This window comes from Notamacropus eugenii, chromosome 6 (assembly GCF_028372415.1).
Source record: "Notamacropus eugenii isolate mMacEug1 chromosome 6, mMacEug1.pri_v2, whole genome shotgun sequence".
In the NCBI taxonomy this organism is placed as follows: Eukaryota; Metazoa; Chordata; class Mammalia; order Diprotodontia; family Macropodidae; genus Notamacropus; species Notamacropus eugenii.
Genome location: NC_092877.1, coordinates 285099962 through 285126282, shown reverse-complemented (window position 1 = coordinate 285126282; position 26321 = coordinate 285099962).

Sequence of the window (26321 nt, the reverse complement as noted above, 5' to 3'; positions counted from 1 at the left end):
TTCTTTGGTAATTTGATGATATTAATAATCCTTCCTATACTACATTACAGCTGAACAGGAAATCTCTTAAATAACATCACTGCAACATCACTTTCTGGATATTTGAAGCATGACAAATCTTGACTGGAACCTTTTACTTTTTTGAAGTTTTCTCATTAGTTTTTACCAAGGAAGAATCAGATAGGATAAAGATAGGAATGGAAGGGTCCTTGAAATGCCAATTAGATTTAGTGGTGATTGATTATGTCTGTCCATATGTATGTTAGATGGACTTAAAAGCAATAGTGGTTCTAATTACAAATCCAATACTTGATTAATGTTGTTCTGAAGTTTGGTGACTGGAAAAAAAGTATTCTACATCAATTGCCAAGTTATTAGTCATCAATGAATCTATTCTTAATCCATTGGGTGGTTATAGTAGATCCAGAGCTGTGTATTACATAGTTTAATGCATGTAAGTAGGATTCAAATATATACGCATATAGATCTGTCATATGAGCATATATCTATATAAATACAAATATACATATATGCAGTAAGTCATATAGACTACTTAGATTTACATTAATCACAATCATTTTTCCTTTGAAAATAGAGAAAAAATTAATTAAAACATTCAGATTAAGAATGAATTTACCAATGTTTTCATATCTTAAATTTTGACAGATTGATCTCTCTAAGGATTGAGTTGGGATGTTACTAAACAGCATAGATTCATCATTAAAAGAGAGTGTGAGGCCTTATTGCCGCCTTTCATTTTTCTGGCCATCTGGAACTTTCCCATTTGATTTGTCTCTCCAACATTTGGTTTTCAGCAGGTTCTTTGTAACTTCTCATCCTTATAACTCATCCTCATAACTCCCTATCCTTACTATCTATCCAACTGTTTTAATGTGACATTGACATTTCTGACATCTTCATTTCAGTTGTCCATCTGGCCTGAATTTATTCCATAACTCCTGATTTTGACCTGGACTTGATGCTTTGACCCTTATTTCAATTTCATTGCCAGTTCCAACATTCTGGTTCCTCTCTTTTACACTTTGAACTTCTATCAACAGCCATGGAGACTAGGCTTAACTTACAGCTCCCAAGGCTGATTGTTACTGCTGGTTGTTGACCCTTGGCTTACCACTTTGAAGTGATAAGCAGTATTGTCCAAAATCATTAGTAGAGAGTTTCTTAACTCAGTGTAAAAATCTCTCTTTATCAGTCCTCTCTATTTGATTGTTTTTCAATACTACTCGTTTATTGATCAATTAAAAGTCTTTTGCAAGTAATCATGGAAATGAGTAGCTTTAAGGTATGAAAAGTGATGTTAAATTGTGTTATATTTACTAATTCTCTGTACTAATTAACACATAATTTGGAGTATTTCTTTTGTCTGTCTGTATTATGCCAGTAAAATCAAACCAAAATAAGAAAGGCTACATAAATAAGGTAATCTTCCAGAATAGCTGCTAGCAGATACTACTTTGATATGAACATGCTTTTGTCATACATTTTCACTTACAAAAAAAAGTCTTTGACCTCTTTGGCTGTTCAATTGCTCAGTCATGTCCTACTTTTTATTACTCCATGGGTCATGGAGTAATGGTGTGCCAAACCATTGTATTTTCTACTCTCTCTCAAAGTCTATCCAAGTTCATGTCCTTGTCGCTATGGTGGTATCTATCATCTCATCCTCTGTTCTTATTTTCTTTTGTTTTCAATCTTTTACAAGATCATATCTTTTCTAATAAGTTTTGCCATTTCATTTTGTGGCCAAAGTATTTAAGTTTCAGCTTCAGTATTTGACCTTCCAATAAATTGTCTGAATTAATTTCATTAAGTATTGACTGATTTGATCTTCTTGCTATCCAACGGATTTTCAAAATTCTTCTCTGGCACCACAATTTAAAAGCATTGATTCTGTAGAACTCAGCTTTCCTTAAAGTTCAACTCTCATGGCCATACATTGCTACTAGAAAAAACATAACTGACTGCAAGGACCTCTTTGGGCAAGATGATGTCTCTGCTCTTTAGCACACTGTCTAGATTTGTCATAGCTTTCCTTCCATGGCAAAAGTATTTTTTTTTTTAATTTCATGGCTGAAGTCTCCATATCTTTGAACACAAGAATATAAAATCTGGTACTGCTTCCATTTCTTCTTTCTCTCTTTACTAGGATGTAATGGGGCCAGTTGCCAAGATCTATTTTTTTTTTTTTTATGTTTTGCTTCATGCCAGCTTTTGCACTCTCCTCTTTCATCTTTATCGAGAAGCTTCTTAATTCCTCTTCACTTTCTTCCTTTAGAGTGGTATCATCTGCATATGTGAGACTGATGATATTTCTCCTGGCAAACTTAACTTGAGTTTTTGATTTATCCAGCCTGGCATTTTGCTTGATGTACTCTGCGTATACGTTAGATTAATAATGTGACAATATACAGCCTTGTCATACTCCTTTCCCAATATTGAACTAATCAGTTGTTCCATGTTTGATTATAACTGTTGTTTCTTGGCTTGCATACAGGTTCTCCAGTAGACAAGTAGGATGATCTGGTATTGCCTTCTCTTTGAGAACTTGTCAGATTTTGTTGTGATCCATACACTACAAAGCTTTTGTGTAATCAACAAAACAGAAGTAAATGTTTTTCTTTTACCTCTGAGCACACTGAAAATCACTTGTATCTTAATACATTACATAGAAAGAATGATTCTATATTAAAAAGTTTGCATTATGAGTTCAAGAATTATAACATAATACTAAATATTGTATGACATATGGAGATTAAGATTAATTCTGTTTTTTTAACATTTGCTATTTGATGATTTCATGCAGATAAAAGAAGATATGGAAATAAACAGCTGGCTAAGAAAGTTATGTTATAAAATGTGCTTTTCCTTTCTTGACTGACTTAAAGCAAAGGTAGGGCAGGCCTTGACCAGGCTAGATTGTCTTTAACAGAAGTAAGAAGAATGTTTTGTTTTTGTCATTCTCAACATTGTTGTTTTGCAAATCTAACTCTGGAAATATTTAACATGAAAATGGAATGACAGGGTGAAAAATTCCTAAATAACTTCAACCACATAGCAAAGAAAGTAATAAATAGGGCATGTAGGGAGAAGTAACCAAGATATTTAGTAATTCGTAAGAAAAATTAATCAGCAGGTAGAGCTCAATTAATGCTCTCAGTGTCAGATTTTGATATTTCAGTCAAGATTCATGGCTAGCATAGTGCAATGGAAAGAAATACTTGTTTAAAAAGAATGGCTCAGATATGTAGGAAAACATAGAAGTCTAATTTGTTCTAGCTATTCAGAAATCCATGAGGGATAATATTTAGGTGAAAATCTGAAATGGAGAAATAGGAATGATAATCAAAGTATATCATAAACTGCCTGGATAGTTGGATGGAATTGTTAGTACCCAAATAAACATTCAAAACCAACACAGAGATAAACTATTGTTATATTCTTTAATGACCTAAATAACTTTGGGATGCTTTTAGTTTTCTACTAAAAGCAGAATAACTGCCAATGGTAGAGAAATATCTACCTGAGTACTGGCTGGTGAGCCTACACAACATGTTAGGTTGAAACAATAGTCCATGGAAGCACTTGGGAAGCCAGATTACAGAAACACATGAGATGGTATAATATAATGCCCCTCTTTCTTTATTGGATCAGACATAGTTACTCTGTAACTGGTTCCAATCTGCTAACTCATGATGAATAGATCAACTGCTGCTTGGTTTCATAGATAGAATTGGGATGCATTCAAAAGTAAGGTTTTGTTCTCATGCCTGGCTGGATGCTTTCATGTAAGAATGCAAGGATGTATGGTGAGAGAAGCCTCAGGTTTTTCTTTCCCAATCTGGACCATATGGCCACTAGCACATGACTTGTGTTGGTTCTGTCTCTTTTGTGTCTATTTTTTCTGGTTTTTGTGGAAAGAGCATTGGAGATACCACAACAAAATGAATTTCTAAAGGTCAGAATGATGAACCACTAAATATGTTGGAGCCAGAGATTTATCAGAAGCCATACAGTGAGTAGCAAAGTCTTCAGTGACCTGTTTGACCCAGTATAGATCAAAGGCAACCAAGAGAGAGCAACAGCAATTCATCCAATGGCTACTGTGCAATCTAATTGAAATTAGTGGGAGGAATGCTTTGAAAAAATAGTTTAAAGTTGAGTCTATTCTACCTAAGTACCAAAGAGTATAGGGGAGAGAGTGCTCCCCTATTTCTTACTTAAGTATTTCTTACTTCTTACTATACATTCACTTTAAATATCTCTTTGTTAATGTTTATTTATTAATTGATTTGCTTAAGTGGATCTAAGGCATTGATAAGTGAAATTTAATAGACAGGGAAATAACAGATTGGAGGTCTTAGTTGGTAGCATTAGAATGGAATCGCCCCAATCCTTGAGGGTAACCTTAGAATCTTAAGGGAGAGCTACAGCTGGGCTAATTACAGGAGAACGAGTATAAAGCCTTACTTTAAATCAGTGAGGGGAATGACTATTTTGAACTTAATTCTGAATAAAGTGAAAGTATAGAAATAGGGAAAAAAGTGAGAATATTGGAGAAATGAGACCTGTCATTACTGAAAAGCAGAGAATACTGGGCAAAGATTGTTTTAAAGTCTAAATTTTAGAAAAAAAACATTTAGAAATAGAGGGAAATAAATTATCCTTTTCTGATAAAAAGTTCTCCCTAATGAGATGCTTAACGAAGGAAGAGGTTTTGTTTGTTTGGTTTGGGGAAAGGAGATTAACTAATTCTTGAGATATTTGCAGAATAATCATATAGAAATATATATAGAAAAATAGAAAATAAGCGTGTGTGTGTGTGTGTGTGTGTGTGTATGTGTGTGTGTGTGTACACATACTTATTCCCCTTACCTCTACAGGACAGAACTAAGATTAATAAACTGAAGCTACAGATAGACAATCTACAGATCAAAAAATGTATTTTTTTGTGAGAGACCTGGCCAAGAAGTGAAGTGCAATGGGATGCTTTGGTTAGGAGTTTGTTATGTTATACTTTATTTGGTGATATTGATGACAAAATATGAATTTGCTTTTAATAATCCTATAAGGTGTTAAATAATTTTATAACATGTTTTTTCTTAAATGTTCATATTATCACCTTTAAAAACTCTATGTCATGTATTAATTTAGATTTTGTCATGGTATATGGTGTGAGCTGTTAGTCTAAATCTATTCCTTCCATATTGCTGCTCAATTTTCCCAGTTTCTTTTTTTTTAAATTAAATAGTAAGTCCTTATGCCAGTAACTAGGAGTTTTATGTTTATTGAATTCTAGAATAAAAGATAGATACGAATGTAACACATTGAATATATTTGGAATTTATTTGATGTTTTAAATTGATTTTGTTTCCCTTTCATATCTTTTGCTAAATCACATATGTAGGTGAAATTTCTAGAATTACATAAATGTCTATCGGTTGAGTATTTAATTTGCCCATGGAATTAAGGCTACTACTCTATTAAGGGTACCTTTCAAATATTTTGACTTTATTAAAAATGTTTGGATTGTTTAAAAAAAAACAAATATGCAACTCATTTGGTGTATAATGCAGTCTTTTTTTAATCTGGAGAATTTTAAGCAGTGATTTTTTGTAAATTTTTTCAAAGAAGGAAATAAAAGCAAATACCATTCAAAGGCACAAAGAAATTGTCTATACACTTGAGTACAGCGGTGAGTTGAGGTAATTATCAGTATATTTCAGGTCAGCAAAAACACTTTCACTTGAAATGTGCAGATAATTGATGGAAATACATATTTTTTGTTGAAGTAGACTGATAATTATCTCAATTCTCAACTTAACCAGGATTTTTAGAAACTGCTTCAATGTTCTAATCTTGTACATAAACTGCAAGTTCTTTCTGTGAGAATATAGTCTATTCAAAGCCCACATTATTGCTATGAATAATAAACTAAATGGCTCCTTAAAAGTCCCAAACGTTTTTGTCAAAATGACCTTTTCACATCCTCCCCCACCCAGTTTTGTACCAGGTTGGCCTGACAAGAGTGTGCTAGAATACCGGAAGTGTTAATATCAAATACTCACAAAACAAAACAAAACAAAACAAACCACACAATTCTCTTTAAAAGCAGTACATGATGCTTTCAAATTCCAGAAAAGTATTTTTTCCTACTGCCCCATACTTAATCACCATTTGTCATTTTTTGTCATTTTGGATTCATATACCATTTCCTTCTCCTACCTTTTATAATTTCTCCCCCTCATATCTACTTACTCCAAAATCCTTCCACATACCCATTCTCCCAAACTGGATTTTTTCCCATTAATTCACTCATAAAGCTGACCTCATGCTCCTCGCCATTCCCATACCTACTTACATATCCAGGATTAGTAGATATTATCAAATAATAAATTGTATAAAGAACCTGAGGTTTATAATAAGACTAACATTTATGTAGCATTTATTATATGCAAGGCAGTGTGCTGAACACTTTAGAAATATTATTTCCATTGATTATTTCAATAATCCTGGGAGAAAGGTGTTATTATTATCACTATTTCATAGTTGAGGAAACTGAGACAAACAAGTACTAAGTGACTTTCTGAAGGACACATAACCAGTAACTGTCTGAGGCCAGATTTGAACTCAGTTATTCTTGACTGTAGGTCCTGTGCTGTATCCATTGCAAAACCAAAAGTTATTTTATAATCTGTACTACTTAACCCTAAAAAGAATTAACATCCTTAGAGAATGCAATTTATCATAAATATATTAATTAGCGAATTGATAAATATTTATTGATTGATATCACAACATTCTGTGACTGATAATGGTATTAGTTTAAACCCAAAGAATCACCATAGAGTATTGGTCAGACTCAATGCATTAAAGTCAATAGAAACTATACTGAAACTAGCATTCTGTGGACTGGACTCTGAGAACTATCTTAGTGTACCTTTGATGAAATTCTAGTATGTGAAAAAATGAAAGCTTGAGAATATCTATAGGGCAGATTGTCAGTAGTCATCATGTTCACCTTAATGGTAGAAGAAACAAGGTTTACATTTGACCCTTGCATATTTTACAGATGCATATTGAATCTGGGAATGTGTCATCATCTGGCTTTAGATTAAGACTGTTCCATCTGTTGAGTTAAATATGAGAGATGTGAGTCAATCTATTCCTCTGCTAGTTCACATTTTGTGCTTTAAATAAAATCAAGGCATTTAACCCTTTGTCCTGAGAATGTTACGAATTGCTGGTAAGTGTAGCAGTAAAATCTGCTCATTCAGTAGAGGTTCATTCCCGATTGTAATTCCATCATCTTCAGGAAAGCAAATCACACTGCTGGGAATCACATCACATTCTCAACCAACGTTGAGTGGCTAATAGGGTTGTGTATCATTTTCCAGACTAAATAAAGTTTTCCTTTCCCAATTAATTATCCAAATGAATACTCAGGTTTTTTCATCTTCAATTCTGAATATGAGTCAATTTCAAATGAAGCTTTAATGAGAAAGAGAACAAGCAAAATTTTGCTTTGGGGGAAAAAATAAGTGATGTACTTTAGGTCAAAATACTCTATCAGAACTGATCTTGTTATGCATTATAACTTGTAAAAATAGACTCCCCACAGACTTACATTCTTTATATGTTAAAAGAAAAGAATGTACTTCCAGTGCAGAAGAAAAAAAAAAGTGACACCTCATGGATCCTTGGTGTCTGATATTCAGTTATTTTGTTATTATGTTCATTGCTGTTCAAATGCAACAATAATAAAATATAATTCATATACAAACTTAACTACTGATCTATATCTGAAGGGACATATCTTCCTAAAATGAAATTTAACTGTTCATTCCCTGCTCTTCATTGATTTTCATGTACTAATTTTTCATTAAATGTACACTTGTAAAATGTAAATGTAAACCAATTATAGTTGATAGAGATATGTCTGTGGCACTTGCAATGGAAATGCGTTGAGTTCATTTTCTTTGATTGTCACTCACTGGCAACATATGGGATCAGAAGTAGACCCTTTGTTCACATCACAACATGGACTTATGTTCAAATAAACATACAAGGTTTGACTGTTCTCATTAACTTCTTTAAAAAAAGAGAGAGTGGGGGCTAATTGACCAGAGAGATATTATCAGTTTATTTCAATACAATCCAGTGCAAGAAATGAATATTACACACTTATCCTTTGGAACACTCTCAGTGGGTACCTCTAGTTTTTCTTTACTTCTAAACAGCTATGAAACTGACCACAGGGTAGTTATTGTCGTTGTTACTTGAGAGTGTTTAAATATGTCCAGACAGCCACTTGATGTAAATCTTAATTTTCTCTAAAAATGCAAACGACTAAATGGATATTGGATGACTTGGAACAATCTTATATCAGAAAGAATCTAATAAAACACAGTATCCCTCTTGATATATTTGGAGAGTCTTTGAATAACTTTTACTTCCTGAATTTTGCAGCTAACTATAGAAACTCAGAAATTCTGCCAAATAACAGCATGAAGTCAATTCAAGAGATACTGATGTTTTTAGAAATTGAACAATATATTTTCCCCAAAATTGTCACTTATCTCCAGCATACACAACTGGTTAACTTAAATTCCTTTAAAATAGAGAAATACAATTTCCTGAATATCTAGATTACAAAACATGGTGGTCATGAACTCTTCTCCTTACTTCACAACTGAGCACCTAAACAGAGAGTTACGCTGGATTGTTGTCCCCTATATACCATGTCAGTTTTGTAGTTCTTACGTGAGATACTGTGTGTCAAACTCAACTTCTAATTTTCTATTTTGATTCAGTACATTCAATTGTGACTGGGTTGGGGAGAAGGGCAGTATGGATCATTGCCCAAATCTCTTACTCAGAGCTGGTTTCAAGGCAGAAAGCCAGACTCTGATGTAAGTCTATAGAGATCCAGAGTTTTTTCTTGTGTTCTCTTGTAAAATTACATATAATATTAGATCTAGACTTAAATTAGTGAAAATGTCCAACAGGGGTCTTCTAGCTCCATATTTATAGGCACAAAAGAAACTATTTAAATAATGATTTGGTGATGAGTCTATATTTCATCTCAAATGTGGTATAAGGGAAATGATTGGCTTCAGCTGAGTAGAAGGCAAAGAAACTCAGAGTGATAGTAGGCTGTAATTTTTGAAATAGCTTACAACAGGGCCAGAAAATGTCAGTGCTCTGCAAAAGGTTAATAACTTTCGTTCTTCTGGCTACAGCTTTGAAGAATGTCAAGCTAGAAGGAACAGTCTTCCTAGACATGATGCAGTTAAATAAAAGAGAAAGTGATTTCAAACATTCTCAATTCAGACATCAACATGAAAGTTTAGTACCATTTGTTTAATTTTAATTCTTACTACTGATTTTTCGTGGATTATTCAGGATCAAAATTGAGAATTAGTATTAGACATTCACAGAGAAGTTCAATCACGCTAAGTCATCATGATCTGGTTTCAGTACTTAAAACTAACTTAATTTTTTAATCAGTGTTGAAAGGCAAACAAATAAAAGAAAACAAAAACAAACAAACCAAAGAAAAATTCTTGCTCTCTTTTCAAAATCAGGGAAATGGTGGCTTCTTCCCCTTGAATTTATCTTATTAAAACTTTACTCGATATTCTGATTATCTTTTGGCTACAAAGTGAAAACATCTAGCTATATCATCACCACTCCCTAATTCAACAGTCTTATTTATTAACCCATCTCTTTAATCTGCTGGTCCTTCTGACTTCATTATGTTTGCATATGATGCTACTATTCACCCAAACTCATTTAAAAAAATATCTTGTTATATATGAATGTTCTGCAGGTCTCACCTATGAGTGAGTGTGCAGTAACCAGCTTGTCTCATAAGAGGTGATTGTTAAATTTTAAATCTGGATATTTACTCCTTGGAAATTAGCAAACACTACAAAACAGGCTTTGATTTTTTGTTTTGCTGGTTGTCTAAAAAGTGATGGAGAAAATATTAATAGTGTAGATAAAACTTAAAAGTGTGTCATGAGTACCTTTTAGTTTTGAAGAGGTAGTTATTAAATTTTTACCAGCACTCTACTGATACTTTTCATATTCCTGCCAATTTTACTGCTAGACACAGTTCATAAGTTGTCCTCTACCAGAAATCTTTCCTGGTCTCCATGTTAGTGCTCATTCCCTCCTTCTCAAATTATCATGTATATACTTCTCTATTTAAATCATCACCTTCCAACAAAATGCCAATTTCTTAAGGACAGAGAAATTTAGTTTTATTTTGTTTTTTTTTTCCCTACTACCTAACATAGTTTGTTGTATGCAGTAGGCACTTATTGAATGATTTCTGGGTGGCCCTGTAACGTAGGTGTTATTTTCTTCATGCACTCTGTCCTTATGCCTCTTCTAATAAGGACCTCCAAATTCCCCAAATCTTACACAGAGTTTTGCTTTTTTGAGTCACTAATAATAGTGATAATATAGCAACAATAGTAACAATATTTTGTAAAAAGAAATACAAATATTTTATTTTACCCATATAATAATCCACAGAGGTAGATATTACTATTTTACATTTTACAGATGAGGAAACTGATGCAGAGAGGGGTTCAATGACTTACCTGGGATTGCACAGTTGACAAGTATCTGGGGCAGGATTTGAATTTTTCTTTGTGATGCCAGGTCCATTATTTAGATCCAGTTGTTAAGGTAATTTAAAATGGGGAGATCTTTCTCATTTATTAATAGGCCGATGTGACCAGCCTAGGTCATGCGAGTCAGAGTCACATGGAGCCTGTGGTGGGAGGAATTTGCTGAATGGGTCGAACAGGAAAAGATAGAGCTAGAGCAGAGCTGCAAGGAAGTTTGTCATGAGAGCAGTCAGAGCTAGGAAGGATGCAGGCTGCTGGCTAGTGTCAATGATTTTGTGATTGTGATTTTGTTTAAGGGGAGCCTGCTTGTGATTTATTTAATGCAACTGGTTTGTGGGAAGCCTAGCAGGGGATAAGGCTTGGGGATGGTGTTGTTCTTTGCAATCTTATTGTGTATAGATGTCTTGTTACTATGATGGATGTGGCTTTCTGGCATCTGAATCAATGTTTTGGTTCTGTCTTCCATGGAGAGTCTGTGGTATTTCTTGATTAAGAAGTGCACCAGGATATTCATGGACTCTGTAGGCACTATGAATATCACATTGGTGCTACAACTATTTCTCTTAACAACCTCTAGGCTCACTAGTGAAGTCACAAAATTATGGGTGTTATAATTGTGTTTTTGTCCTTATTTTTCCTGCATAATCATAAGCACCATATAAAATCAAGAAATCATCTTATTTAAATTTTACCTCAATTTTGCCTAATTTAGCATATTCTCATGATATCATTGAGAGGTAGATGCTATTATTGTCCCCATTTTATAGAGGAGAATACTAAAGTTGGGAGTTTAAGCAATTTGCCCGTAGTCTCAGCACTATTTTTTAAAAATTTTATTGATTTTATTAATTATTGATGTTCTATAATTACTACCATGTAATTTAGATTATTTTCCCCTACATCCCCCCCTAACTCTCCCCTCCCTCCCTGAAAGGGCATACAATTTTACGTAGGTTCTACACATACATTCCTATTAAATACATTTTTACTATAGTCATGCTACGTAGAAGAATTAAAATGAATGGGACAAATCGTATAACAAGCCAAAACGTAATACAGAAGAAAATGATGTGCTACATTCTGCAATGGGATTCCATAGTTCTTTCTCTGGATGTGGGAGGCATTTTGCCTTAAAAGACCATCAGGTATTATTTAAGTCCTTTCATCGCAATGAAGTTCCAAGTCTACCAGAAAAAAACAAACAAACAAACAAAAAAACCTCACACACTGTGGTCATTGCTGTGCACAAAGTTCTCCTGGTTCTCCTCCTTTCACTGAGCATCAGATCATGTAAGTCTTTCCAGGCCTCTCTGATGTCTTTCTGGTCATCATTTCTTATAGCGCAATAGTATTCCATTACATTCATACACCATAATTTATTCAGCCATTCCCCAATTGAGGAGCATCTCCTTGATTTCCATTTTTTGGCCTCCATAAATAGTGCTGTCATAAATATTTTTATACACGTGGGACCCTTTCCCATTTTTATAACCTCTTGGGGATATAGTCCTAGAACCAATATTGCTGGGTTAAAGGCTATACATATTTTTGTAGCCCTTTGACATAGTTCCAAATTGCACTCCAGAATGGTTAGATCAGCTCACAGCTCCACCAACAATGAATCAGTGTTCCAACTCTCCCACATCCTCTTCAACATTTATGATCTTCCTATTCTGTCATGTTAGCCAATCTGATAGGTGTGATGTGGTACCTCAGAGTTGTTTTGATATGCATCTCTCTAATCAATAGTGATTTAGAGCATTTTTTCAGATGACTATAGATATCTTTAATTTTTTCCTCTGGAAACTGCCTGTTCATATCCTTTAAACATTTATCAGTTGAGAAAAGGCTTATATTCTTGTACGTTGGACTCAGTTGTCTATATATTTTAGAAATGAGGCCTGTATCACACACTAGCTACAGAAATACTTTCCCAGTTTTCTGCATCCCTCCAAATCTTGGATGCATTAGATTTGGTTGTGCAAAAGCTTCAGTTTAATGTAATCAAAATTATCCATTTTGCACTTCATAATGTTTTCTATCTCTTCTTTAGTCAATCTTCCCTTCTCCATAAATCTGATAAATACATTATTCTTTGCTCCACCAATTTGTCCATAGGATCAATCTTTATACCTAGATCACATATCCATTTAGACTTTATTCTTGTGTGTGGTTTCAGGCACTGGTCTATGCCTACTTTCCACCACACTTTTATCCAGTTTTCCCAATGATTTTTGTCCAAAAGTGAGTTCTTATTCCAGAAACTGAAATCCTTGGGTTTATCAAACAGGAGATTGCTATATTCATTGCCTACTATGTTTTGAGTACTTAGTATATTCCACTTGTCTACCCTTCTGCTTCTTAGCCAGTACCAAGTGGTTTTGATACTTTCTGCTTTATAATACAGTTTGAGATCTGGTAGAGCTAAAACATCTTCCCTATCATTCCTTTTATTAGTTCCCTTGATATTGTGGACCTTTTATTTTTCCAGACGAATTCTGATATTTTTCTTTCCAGCTCTAGAAAATAATTATCAGACAGTTTGACTGGTATGACACTAAATAAGTAAATCAATTTAGGTAGAATTGTAGTTTTTATTATATTGGTTTGGCCTACCCAAGAGCAACTGATGTTTTCCACTTACTTAGATCTGACTTTGTGAGAAAAGTATCTTGTAATTATGTTCATATAGTCCCTGGATTTGTTTTGACTGGTAGACTCCCAAATATTCTATAGTGTCTATCCTTGTTTTAAATGGGATCTCTCTTTCTATCTCTTGCTGCTGGGCTTTGTAAGTAATATGTAGAAATACAGAAGATTTGTGTGGGTTTATTTTGTAACCTGCAACTTTTCCAAAGTTGCTTATTATTTCAAGTAGTTTTTTTACTTGAATCTCTGGGATTCTCTAAGTATATCATCATATCATCTGCAAAGAGTGATAACTTACTTTCTTCTTTGCCTGTTCTAATCCCTTCAATTTCTTTATCTTCTCTAATTGCTACAGATAATATTTCTAGTACCATATTGAATAATAGTGATGATAATTGACATCCTTGTTTCACCCCTGATCTTATTGGAAATGCATCTAGTTTATCTCCATTGCATATAAGGTTTGCTGAAGGTTTTAGATAGAGACTGCTTATTATTTTATGGAAAGTTCCCTTTATTCCTATGCTCTCCAGTGTTTTTAATAGCAATGGATGCTGTATTTTTCAAAAGCTTTTTCTGTATGTATTGAGATAATCATATGGTTTCTGTTAGGTTTGTTGTTGACATGATTGATAATACTAATAATTTTCCTAATATTAAACCAGCCCTGCCATTCTCATATGAAACCTACCTGTTCATAATGTATTATTCTCATGATAAGTTGCTGTATTCTTTTTACTAAAATCTTATTTAAAATTTTTGCATCTATACTCATTAGAAAAATTAGCCTATAATTTTCTTTCTCTGTTTTGTCTCTCATTGGTTTAGGTATCCAAACAATATTTGTATCATAAAAAGAATTTGAGAAGACTCCTACCCCATTTTTCCCAAATAGTCTGTATAGAATTGGAATTAACTGCTTGATAGAATTCACTTGTAAATCCACCTGGCCCTGGAAATCTTTTCCTAGGGAGTTCACTGATGGCTTGTTTGATTTCTTTTTCTGAGATGGATCTGGGCAATTTATATTTTTTTTAAAAATAATGATCCATCTCATTTAGATTGTTCAATTTATGGTCATAAATTTGGGTGAAGTAATTTCTAATTATTGTTTTAACTTCCTCCTCATTGGAGGTGAATTCACTAATTTCTTTTTTGATATTGGTAATTTGGTTTTCTTCTTTCTTTTTTTAATCAAATTGACCAAAGTTTTATCAATTTTATTGTTTTCTTTTATAAAACCAACTATTGGTTTTATTTATTAGCTCAATAGTTTCCTTAATTTTAATTTTATTAATTTCTCCTTCAGTTTTCAGTATTTATAATTTGGTATTTACTTGGGGATTTTCAATTTGTTCTTTTTTGATCTTTTTTTCAACTGCATACCCAATTTATTGATCTCTTCTTTCTCTATTTTATTCCCGTAGGCATTCAAAGATATAAAGCTTCCCCTAAGAACTGCTTTTCCAGTATCCCATAAGATTTGGTAGGTTGTCTCATGATTGTCATACTCTTGAATGAAGTTGTTGATTGTTTCTATGATTTGTTGTTTAACCCACTCCTTCTTTAGGATTAGATTATTTAGTTTCCAATTAATTTTTGGTCTATCTTTCCATAACCTTTTATTACATGTAATTTTTATTGCATTATGATCTGAGAAGGATTCATTAACAATCTCTGCCTTTCTGCACTGAATTGTGAGGTTTTTATGCCCTAGTCCATGGTCAGTTTTTGTATATGTGCCATGTACTGCTGAGAAAGAGGTATATTCCTTTCTGTCCCTATTCAGTTTTCTCCAGAGATCTATCATATCTACTTCATCCAGAATTTTATCCACCTCCTTAATTTCTTGTTTATTTTAAGGTTATATTTATCAAGTTCAGAGAGGAGGGGGTTGAGGTTCCCCAGTAGTATAGTTTTGCTGTCCATTTCTTCTTGTAACTCCCTTAACTTTTCCTCTAAGAATATGGATACTATACCACTTGGAGCATATATGTTTAGTAATGATATTGCTTCATTGGCATCCCTCCCTCACTCAAAAAACAAAGTCAAGTGCAAGTCATGTCATTACATCTCTCATGATGTGGTCTTCTTTGACAATGAAGGGTGAATATAAACACATTTCATTTTCTACGATGCCTTTTAGCAGGATATAGTTTCTTTCCTTATCTCTTTTGGTTAGATCTACTTCTGCTTTTTCTTTGTCTGAGATTAGGATTGCTATCCATGCTTTTCTTAGATCAGCTGAAGCACAATATATTCTGCTCCAACCTTTTACCCATACCCTGTGTGTATGGCCACATTTCAAATGTGTTTCCTGTAAATAACATATTGTTGGATTATAACTTTTAATCCATTCTATTATCATCTCTGTTTTATGGGAGAATTCATCTCATTCACATTCACAGTTATGACTAGTATTTGTGTCTTTCCCTCTCTCCTCTTTCCCACCATTTGTGCTTTTAGTTCTCCCTTCTCCTCCACAAGAGTTTTAATTTTTGACCACCACATCCCGCAATCTTCTCTTCCTTCTTTCAACCCCCTCCCTTTTAATGCCCTTTACCTTTACTACTTATCCCTCCCTTTTAGCCTCCCCTCCCCTTTCTTTACCCCTTCCGCTCCTACTGTCTATAGAGCTAGCTAGATTTACATATTTAATTAAGTTTACTATTCCCTCTTTGGAACAAATCAGATGGGAGTACCTCTCAAATAATGTTCCTATCACTCCCCTCTTTCCCTCTATTGAAATATAATTTTGTACTTCTTCCTGCGATGTAATTTACCTTTTTCTGCTTTCTCCTTTTCACATCTCCTGTTACATGCTTAAATAACATTTTTGTCATCACATCATTTACTTTATACCCATTCCCTCTATCTCTGTATATCCCTTTTGTATTTTACAACAGATATACTATTCTCAAGATTAACAAGTATCATCTTGCTTTATAGGGAGATAAATAGTTTGCCCAAATTGTGTAAAAAGTTTTCTTTTCCCCGTTTACCCTTTTATGCCTCTCTGACATCTGAGTTTGAAGATCAAATTTTCTATTAAGTTCTGGCCTTTTTATCAGGAAGGTCTGGAAATTCCTTATTTCATTGAATGTCCATCTCCTTGCCTGAAATGCTATGCTGAACTTTGCTGGGTAATTTATCCTTGGTTGTAGTCCCAGCTCCTTTGCCTTGCTAAATATCATATTCCAATTCCTTTGCTCTTTTAAGGTAGAAGCTGCAAGATCCTGTGTGATTCTGACTGTAGCCCATCAATATTTGAATGGCTTCTTTCTGGTTGCCTGTAGTATTTTCTCTTTCACTTGATAGTTCCAGAATTTGGCAACAGTATTTCTTGGGGTTTTTAGTTTGGGATCCCTTTTTGGAAGTAAACGGTGGATTCTTTTGAGGACTATTTTGCCCTCTGGATCTAGCACTTCTAGGCTGTTTTCTTTGATGATTTCTTGGTAGATATTATCCAGACTCTTTTTTTCATCTTATCTTTCTGGTAGACCAATAATTCTTAAATTTTCTCTCCTGGATCTTTTTTCCAGGTCAGTTGTTTTTCCAATTACACATATTGCATTTTCTTCTATCTTTTCATCCTTTAGATTTTGTTTGACTGGTTCTTAATGTCTCATAAAGTCATTAGCTTCTACTTGTCCACTTCTCATTTTCATCAAATTATTTTTTTCCGTTAACTTTTGCATTTCCTTTTCCATCTGTCCAATTATTCCTTTTAAGGAATTGTTTTCTTCAGTTTGTTTTTGTACTTCCTTTTCCATTTTCCCAATTTTTCCAGTTATGTTTTATGCTTTCTTTTTCATTTTTTTCAATTTTCCTTTTTAAAGAGCTATTCTCTTCAGTGAATTCTTTTTTCATACTTTTAAAATCATTGGCCAGTTTTTCTTCTATTTCCTTCTTCAGATGTTCCAGGAGTGCTCTTTGTGCATGTGAGCAGTTCATAGTCCCTTCTGAAGTTTCAGGTGGGAATACAGTCTCAGTACTGACCACTTTGGTATTCACGTTTTGGTCCTTGTCCTCATAGAAAGATTCTGTGATTTTTTCCTTCCTCCCTTTCTTCTTGCTCATGATGGTGAGGCTTTATGTGTTGTGGGCTCTGATTCTTTCAGCTCAACTCTGGTGTTGAGCTGGCTGGTGTGAGAAAGTGAAGACAGGTGAATTCTGTTTGTGTTTCCCCAGATTAATCCTGGAGCTAGTTTGTTAATTGTGGGGAAGGGGTAGTCTGGTCACAGGAGACCTCCTCTGCTGAACTAGAGCTATTAAATATCTGAGAGAGGTTTAGAATTCAGGTACTTTTGATTTCATGTCTAACTCTTTATCACCAGGTATTTATGCTACCCCCTTATGAGCACCACTTAAGTACTAAGTTTGACACTCACACATACACACACGTGCACATGCACAGCAACATGCACACACACACACACACATACAAATTTCATTCACAAGTACAAGATAAAGAGTGCATAGGCAGATAAGCTTTTTAAAAATTATTTAACTTATTTTTAGTTTTTGGTATTCACTTCCATAAGATTTTACATTCCAAATTTTCTTCCCATCTCTCCTCTCCCTCACCTTAAGACAGCATGAATTCTGATCACCACTTCCCCCAATATGCCCTCCCCCCTTCTATCACCCCTTTGTCTTATCCCCTTCCACTCTATTTTCATGTGGGGTGAAATAGATTTCTATATCCCATTGCCTATATGACTTATTTTCTAGTTGTATTTAAAATAAATTTTTAACATCCTTTTCAAAACTTTAAATTCTAAATTCTTTCCTTTCCTCCCTCTTTACCCAACCCCATTCAGAAGGTAAGCAAATTCAATATAAGTTATACATGTGTAGTCAGCAAAACACTTCCATACTAGGCAAGTTGTGCTAGACTAACTATATTTCCCTTCATCCTATTCTGCCCTCCATTTGTTCTATTCTCTTTTTTGACCCTGTCCCTCCTCAAAAGAATTTACTTCTGATTACATCCTTCTATCATTTGCCCTCCCTTCTATCATCCTCTCCATTCCCTCTTACCCCCTTCCTCCTCCTTTCCTGTAGTGTAAGATAGATTTTCATACCAAATTGAGTGTGCATGTTATGAGAGTAAGGTTCACTCATTCCCTCTCACCTTCTTCCCTCTTCCTCTCCATTGTAAAAGCTTTTTCTTGCCTATTTTATGTGAGATAGTTTACCCCACTGTATTGCTTCATTTATCCTTCTCCCAATATATTCCTCTCCCATTCCTTAAATTTATTTTTAGTTATCATCCCTTCATACTCAATTCACCCTGTGCCCTCAGTATCTGTCTCTTTCTGTTTCTGTGTGTGTGTGTGTCTATGTGCATATATGTATGTATGCATATACCCTCCAACTACACTAATACTGAGAAAACTCTCAAGGTTTACAAACATTATCTTCGCATATAGGAATGTAAACAGTTCAACCTTAGTAAGTCCTTTATGATTTCTCTTTTTCTCTTTCCTCATTACCTTTCCATGCTTCTTTTGAGTCTTGTACTTGAAAGTCAAATTTTCTATTCAGTTCTGGTATTTTCATCAAGAATGTTTGAAATTCTTCTATTTCACTGAATGTCCATTTTGTCCCCTGAAATATTATACTCAGCTGTGCTGTGTGTGTGATTTGTGATTTTGATCCTAGATCCTTTGACCTCTGAAATATCATATTAGAAACCATCTGATCCCTTAGTGTAGAAGCTAGTACATCTTGTGTTATTGTGATTTTATTTCCACAGTACTTGAATTGTTTCATTCTGATTACTTGCAGTATTTTCTCATTGACCTGGGAACTCTGGAAGTTGACTACAATATTCCTAGGAGTTTTCTGGCAAAGATATTTTTCAAGAAGTGATCAGTGGATTCTTTCAATATCTATTTTACCCTTTGAGTCTAGAATATCAGGACAGGGTTCCTTTATAATTTCTTGTAAGATGATGACTAGGGTCTTTTTTTGAACATGGCTTTCAGGTAGTTCAATAATTTTTAAAGTGTCTCTCCTGGATCTATTTTTGAGGTCAATTGTTTTTTTTCAATGAGATAATTTTCATTGTCTTCTGTTTGTTAATTCCTTTAGTTTTTTATAATTTCTTGATTTTTCATGAAGTTGTTTGCTTCCATCTGCTCCACTTTAATTTTTTAAGAATTGTTTTCTTCAGTGAGTTTTTGGATCTCCTTTTCTATTTGGTTAATTCTGTTTTTCTTCTCTTCATTTCCTTTTTTGACCTCTTTTGTCTTTTGAGTTAGTCTATTTTGTAAGGTATTTTTAAGGTATTATTTTCTTCAGCAATTTTTATGGGTTCCCTTAGAAAGCAGTTGATTCTTTTTTCATGATTTTCTTGCATCCCTATCATTTTTCTTCCCAATTTTTCCTCTCATTCTCTCACATGATTTTCAAAATCCTTTTTAAGCTCTTTCATGGTCAGTAGCCAATTCATATTTTTCTTGGAGACCTTGGATGTATGAGCTTTAACTTTATTTTCTCCTTCTGGTTTTATGTTTTGATTTTCCTTGTCAAGAAAGTAAGATTCTATAATCTGATATTTTTCTGGTGTTTGCTCATTTCCTCTGCCAGTTATAGAACTTTTGAGTTCTTTGTGAAGGTAGGTTTCTGCTTCTAGTATAAGTGTGTGTGGGGGAAGCATGGGAGTGGGGGAAAGTACTGTTCCAAGCTTCAGGGGTTTTGTGCAGTTCTATTTAGAGATACTTCTTGGGGCCTGTAGATTTATAGCTCTTCCAAGGCTGTATGATCAAAGGAGAGGTGTCCAGTCCTATACCAGTTTGTGCTCTGATCTATGTATGACTCTCTTCCCTGGAGCCATGCCCTTTCCACTGCTGCCACAAATTCCAACATGCCAGCACTACTCCTCACCCAAAGACTGCCACCCAGGATATGAATCAGATCCAAGCAGGGCAATGTAAAATCGGCCCACCTCAGAACCAAGTAAACAATCCTCTACTGGCCTGGGGCTGGGGCCAGATCACACTGCTCTCTCACACAGGTCCAACAGACTTTTGCCACTGACCTTTCAAGTTGTCTTCAGCATTTTGGGGTTGCAAAATCTGGAAACCAACACAGCTGCCAGAGATTCAGTCTCTAAAGACTACTCAGGCCCCATCTGTGCTGGCATGGCCCACACTGAACTGCTCTCCAATCCCAGCCTGGTACAATAGATGCTTCATGTCAACCTTACAGGCTGTCTTGAGCTGGAAACTTTCTGTACTCTGTGATTATGTGAGTTTTTTAGAGTGATTTTTTACTGGTAATATGAGAGATTTGGGTAAGAGTTCAAGAAAGTCCCTGCTCTTACTCTACCATCCTGGTTATGCCTCCCAGGTAAGAGTTTTAATAAACCAAAATGACATCATTAGGTTGGAATCAATTTGCAGTGTGTTCCATTGTGACTGATTAGATTAATATGAGCTCAGAATACTCTACTGTAGGTCAGGCACAAATAATTTATATGAACATTTGGGATGGATTTTCTAAATTTGTGCATTTCACGCTCTTTTGATCTACTTCCATTCTGCTTTGCTTATACAGCACAGCACCTTCTCTGATGAGGGCACATCATTCCGGGTGGTCCTGAGCCAGTATCTCCCCTGTTCCACAGTCAATTACAAAAAGAAACCTTGAGAGTGTCTTTGCATTTCTTTTTCTGACAACCATGTGAACACTTGCCCTATGTGAGTTCTCCACAATATAGTCTTTTAGGCAAGTGTACATTTGGCATTCTAACAATGTGACCAGCCCATTAGAGTTGGGTACCCTGTAGCAGTTTGAATGCTTGGCAATTTAGTTGGAGAAGGGACCTCAATGTCTTATCCTACCAGATGATTCTCAGAATCTTCCTAAGACTTGTCAAATGAAAGTGATTCAATTTCCTGCCATGTGACTAGTATACTGTCCAGATTTCATAGGCATACAACAATGAAATCAGCACAACAGCTCTGTAGACCTTCAGTTGTGTAGTCAGTCTAATACTTCTTATATCTCATACTTTCCTTACTAGTCTCTTAAACACTGAGTTAGTTCTAGCAATGTATGTGTCAACCTTATTATCAATGTGTACATCCCTGGAAAGTATATTGTGGAGGGAGTGTTGGTACATGATTTATTTATTTATTTGGTGAGATAATTTGGGTTAAGTGATATGCTCAGAGTCACACAGCTAGTAAGTGTCAAGTTGCTGAGGGCAGATTTAAACTCAGGTCCTCCTGACTCCAGAGCTGGTCCTCTGTTCATTGTGCTGCCTATCTGCCCTCAGTGTATGATGTTTTATTTTTGTTGTTGTTGTTCTCAGATGATTGTACACTCAATGCAGCCTCTGCAGCTGAGATGCTGTAAATTTGGATCATATTTCTGCTACTTGTGCTAATTTGGTCTAACAATTAGCACCAAGAAAACATGGGTATCCATCAACCATCACTATATCATCCATATGTAGAACCATTGGTTGCAGCAAATGGAAAAGTTTTGAATGCTGTGCATAAGTTCACTTAGCTTAGAGGGTAGATTTGAAAGAAATAGGTAGGATTTTCTGTGAGATGAACTTGAATAATGAAAAACTTTCTTATCTTCAGTAATGAAAGTTTGCCATTTCTTTCCCTACAATAATAAAACCCCTTCTTTCTACTTACATGACCTCCACTCTAGCTCAGTCCTTTATCATTTCTGGCCTGGACTCTTACAACTTCCTGATATTGGTTTACCTACCTCAAGTCTCTCCCCACTCTAATTCATCTTTTCTGTAGCTTTCTAAATAATGTAGATGACTCTGATTTGTCTATCTATCCCTAATGTCTCTCTTGAGCTCCAGTTCCACATCACAACCAGTCTATTTGACACTTCTAAGTGGATGCTCCGTAAACATCTTAAAGTTGAAGTGTTGAAAATAGAACTCATTATCATTCCGCCAATTCCACCTCTCTGAAATTTTCCCATCTCTAAAAAGGACATTATTCTTCTAGTCACTCAGGGGTGTAACTCGTTGTCCCACTGAACTCTATTCTCATCACCTCCTACACACAATCCACCCAGATGCCCCAAATGATAATACCTACTTCTACAAAGCTCTTTCCTATGCTTTCTCCTGTCTACTCATACAGTCAAGACATTATTTCAGGCCTTAATCACCTCTCTCTTTGGCTTTCCTAAATAGCCTCCTACTTGGTCTCTCCACCTCAAGTTTCTCTGACTTGAACCCGTCATCTACAGAGCTATTAAAGTATTTTTTCCATATACACAAGTGAGGCTACATAAACCCCACCCTACTTAATAAACTCCAGTGGCTCCCAATTGACTAAAGAATACAATTTCAACTTCGTTGTCCTTTAAAACTTTACATAGCCCCATGTCTTCTTACCTTGCCAGTCAATTTAAATATTATTATCCTCCCTATCCCACAGAGTTCATTTGTAATGTTCTATATGTTTTTCTCACACATGATGCTTCCTTCTCCCATTCTCATCCCTTGGTGTTAGCTATGTCCTATGTCTAGAATTTTATCCCTCTAAAACTTTATGTCCTATAATCTCTAATTTCCTTCAAAAATAAGTGTAAGTAATACTCTATAAGAACAGCTGGGTGATGCAGTGGATAGAGCACCAGGCATAGAATCAAGAAGACCCATCCTTCTGATTTCAAATCTGACCTTAGACACTTACTAGCTGTGTAGTGATCCTGGGCAAGTCACTTAACCCTATTTACCTTAGTTTCCTCATCTATAAAATGAGCTGAAGAAGAAAATGGTAAACCACTCCAGTATCTCGGCCAAGAAAACACTAAATGAGTGTTTTCATCAAACTTTCTCTTTCAACAAAGAACTGGTCATGACTGAAATGACTGAACAGTAGCAACATTATTTTCTATAAGAAGTTCGTCCAGGATTCTCCTTCCTGATACTAGCACCTTTCCCTACAAAATAAACATATGAATTAATTATATCTTCCATAGACCTGTATATTTGTCTGTTCTTTCCTTAAACAAGATAAAAGATACTTGTGGGCAGGAATATCTCTCTTTTGTTGTTAAATCCCCTATGCTTGGGACAACTTCTGGCACACCTTAAGCCTTTGATAAATGTCTGCTCATTGGTGCAAAATCAGATTGGACTGCCTTTGGTGATTGTTAGATCCCCCTCAGTAAAGGTCTTCAGGCAAAGGCTGAAGTACTAATTGGGCATGAGTTAGACTAGTTCTCAGTGATCCCCACAAACTCTGACAACTTTGATTCTGTGAAAACACAGGGGAAATCTGATAGAGCTAGAAGGGACTTTATGTAATCTAATCTGTGTTACAGATAAAACACTGGGACAAAGAAAGGGTAAGTGATTGCTCTAAGATCTGACACCAAGTAATAAGCTGATAGTAAAATTTACATCTCAATATCCTGTCAAGTGACTTCTGTTTTTATTTGTTTTTCGTCACTGCATTTTTTTTATCAATATGATTGATTACCAACCTTGAGGTTCCTCACTTAGAAGGATATAGGTAGGGATGTTTTGTATCTCTTATTTCTACATTTCTATTGTTTTTTTCTCTTATTTCTATGATGAAGTATTTTCTTCTGTTACTTCTAAATACTGATGAATACATTACAAGTTTTTATTATATATATGTGTATTTTATATTGATATTGATAATAATTCAATATCAGATGGGATTCCTAAATAACAGTTTATTTGATGGACCAGTGTAAGCATCATCAAGTATATGTAGTCCTTTATTTAAATATATCATCAGTTCTGCATTCATAATATAAAATTTTGCTGAAATATCATCCCCAAGTTGATGTGATAATAAATAAATTGGGAAGTAACAACAGATAAAGATATATTTAAGTTATGAATAAAGAGAATCTACTAACAGTGAGGCATACTACGTTATTCAATAATGTTTTAAAGAAGTGATGAAAGGCCCAAGAACTCTCTCAGTGTTAGCCATTAAAAATATCAAAGGACAGATCATGCAGTGCAGCAAAATGAAGAAGTGGTATCATACCAGCAATAGGGATGCTCTAATAATCTTCAACTGTATTGCTCATTTTATAGTGCCCATCCTTATTTTGTAACTTTTGGAATTAAATAGTAAAGGAAACACAAGGTTATAGATTCCACATAAAACAAAAACAGCAAACAGCAAAAACAAAATTCTGTCTTTATTGAACTGAACCCATTAAAATTACCCTCAGCAAAACATCTCTATGCGATAGTACATTCATTTGAATTTACACATCAGTGCATTTCACCATATTTAATTTATTTTCAGCCATGCCATCAGTCTGTCTCTCTAAGAGTCCCAGGTCTCCTATATTTTTTTTAATTGGCAGTTAACCAACTGTCTATATTGTGCTCTTTCATCAGATCTATTAATGGCCCTGTTTAAGAAAAGTATCATATAATTTTCAATCACAAATGTGGTAAATAAACTGCAACATTGTTTGCTATTTTGACCTTTATGCTCTTAATGGTTTTAAAGGCAAAGCTATTCATGTTCTTTATGCTGAGAAGAAAGATATTTTCAGCTATTAGAGTGGAATTTTGTCCAGATAAGTTTTTTAAAATGACAGGGAAATATTGTTAATATATTTATTTACTTTTAATTTTCAACAATGACTTTTATAAGATTTTGAGTTCTGAATTTTTAGCTTCCTTCTTCTCACTTTTCCCCAAGATAGCAAGTGATCTGGTATAAGCTATATGTGTACAATCACATTGCACATATTTCCAAAGTAAATATGTTGTGAAAGAATCAGAACAGGAGGGAAAACCACAAGTAAGAAAAAAAAGAAAATAGTATGTTTGATCTGCATTCAAACTCTATAGTTCTTTTTCTGGATATGGGCAGCATTTTTTATCATGAGTCTTTTGGAATTATCTTAGATCACTGAATTGCTGAGAAGAGCTAAGTCTGTCAAAGTTGATCATCACACAATATTGCTATTACTGTATACAATGTTCTCCTGGTTCTATTCACTTCACTCAGCATCATTTCACATAGGTCTAGGTTTTCCTGAAATCCTGCTGCTCATTATTTCTTATGGAATTTCATTACATTTATGTAATACAAATTGTTCAGCTATTCCCCAATTGGTGGGTATCCCCTCAATTTCCAATTCTTTGCCACCACAAAAAGAGCTGCTATAAATATCTTTTGTACATGTGGGCCCTTTTCCCTTTTTTTTTTTTCTTTGTGATATCTTTGAGATACAGACCTAGTAGCAGCATTGCTTAGTTAAAGAGTATGCACATTTTTATAGCCCTTTGTGCATAGTTCCAAATTGTTCTCCAGAAGGGTTGGATCAGTTGACAACTACACCAACAATGCATTAGTATTCCAATTTTCCCACATCTTCTTCAAAATTTATCATTTTTCTGTTCTGAATGACGGGGCAATATTGTAGCTCCTACAAGGAAATACAAGACAAATTAGCATGACTTTTGTTTTCTCATCTGTACAATGAAAGAAATGAGCTAAGGTGCCTTGCTACCTTAAATCATAAAGTCTTATATCATTATGGGCAAATGAATTTGAAGAGAATATCATTCATGACCAAGCTACGAAACAGACAAAGTTTATCTCATTGTACCCATGATTCTCAAGAAATCAAACTCTCAGATTTAATATTGCATAAATAGGTTCTTTGGATTAAATTAATCTCTTCCCTGTCTTCACATACCCCCAGCCCCACCCCAACCTTCTGATTATCTCAGAAACATTCTAGTGAGGCTGAGGTAGATCTCTGGGTGATCATATAGATCATTAGACACAAAACTGTTGTGTCTCCAACAAGATTCCAAATTCCTTGAAGGAAGAAAAAATATATTTTAGTTCATTTGTATCGTGCCCAGCACCTAGCATATTGTTAAAATTACTCTTTAGATTGAACCCAACCAGTATTCAGCTCAGTGATTTGTACCAAGTTATCATTTCCTTTCAATATATAGTAACCAAGTAATTTTATAAAGAGAGATATAATTATAGTGTT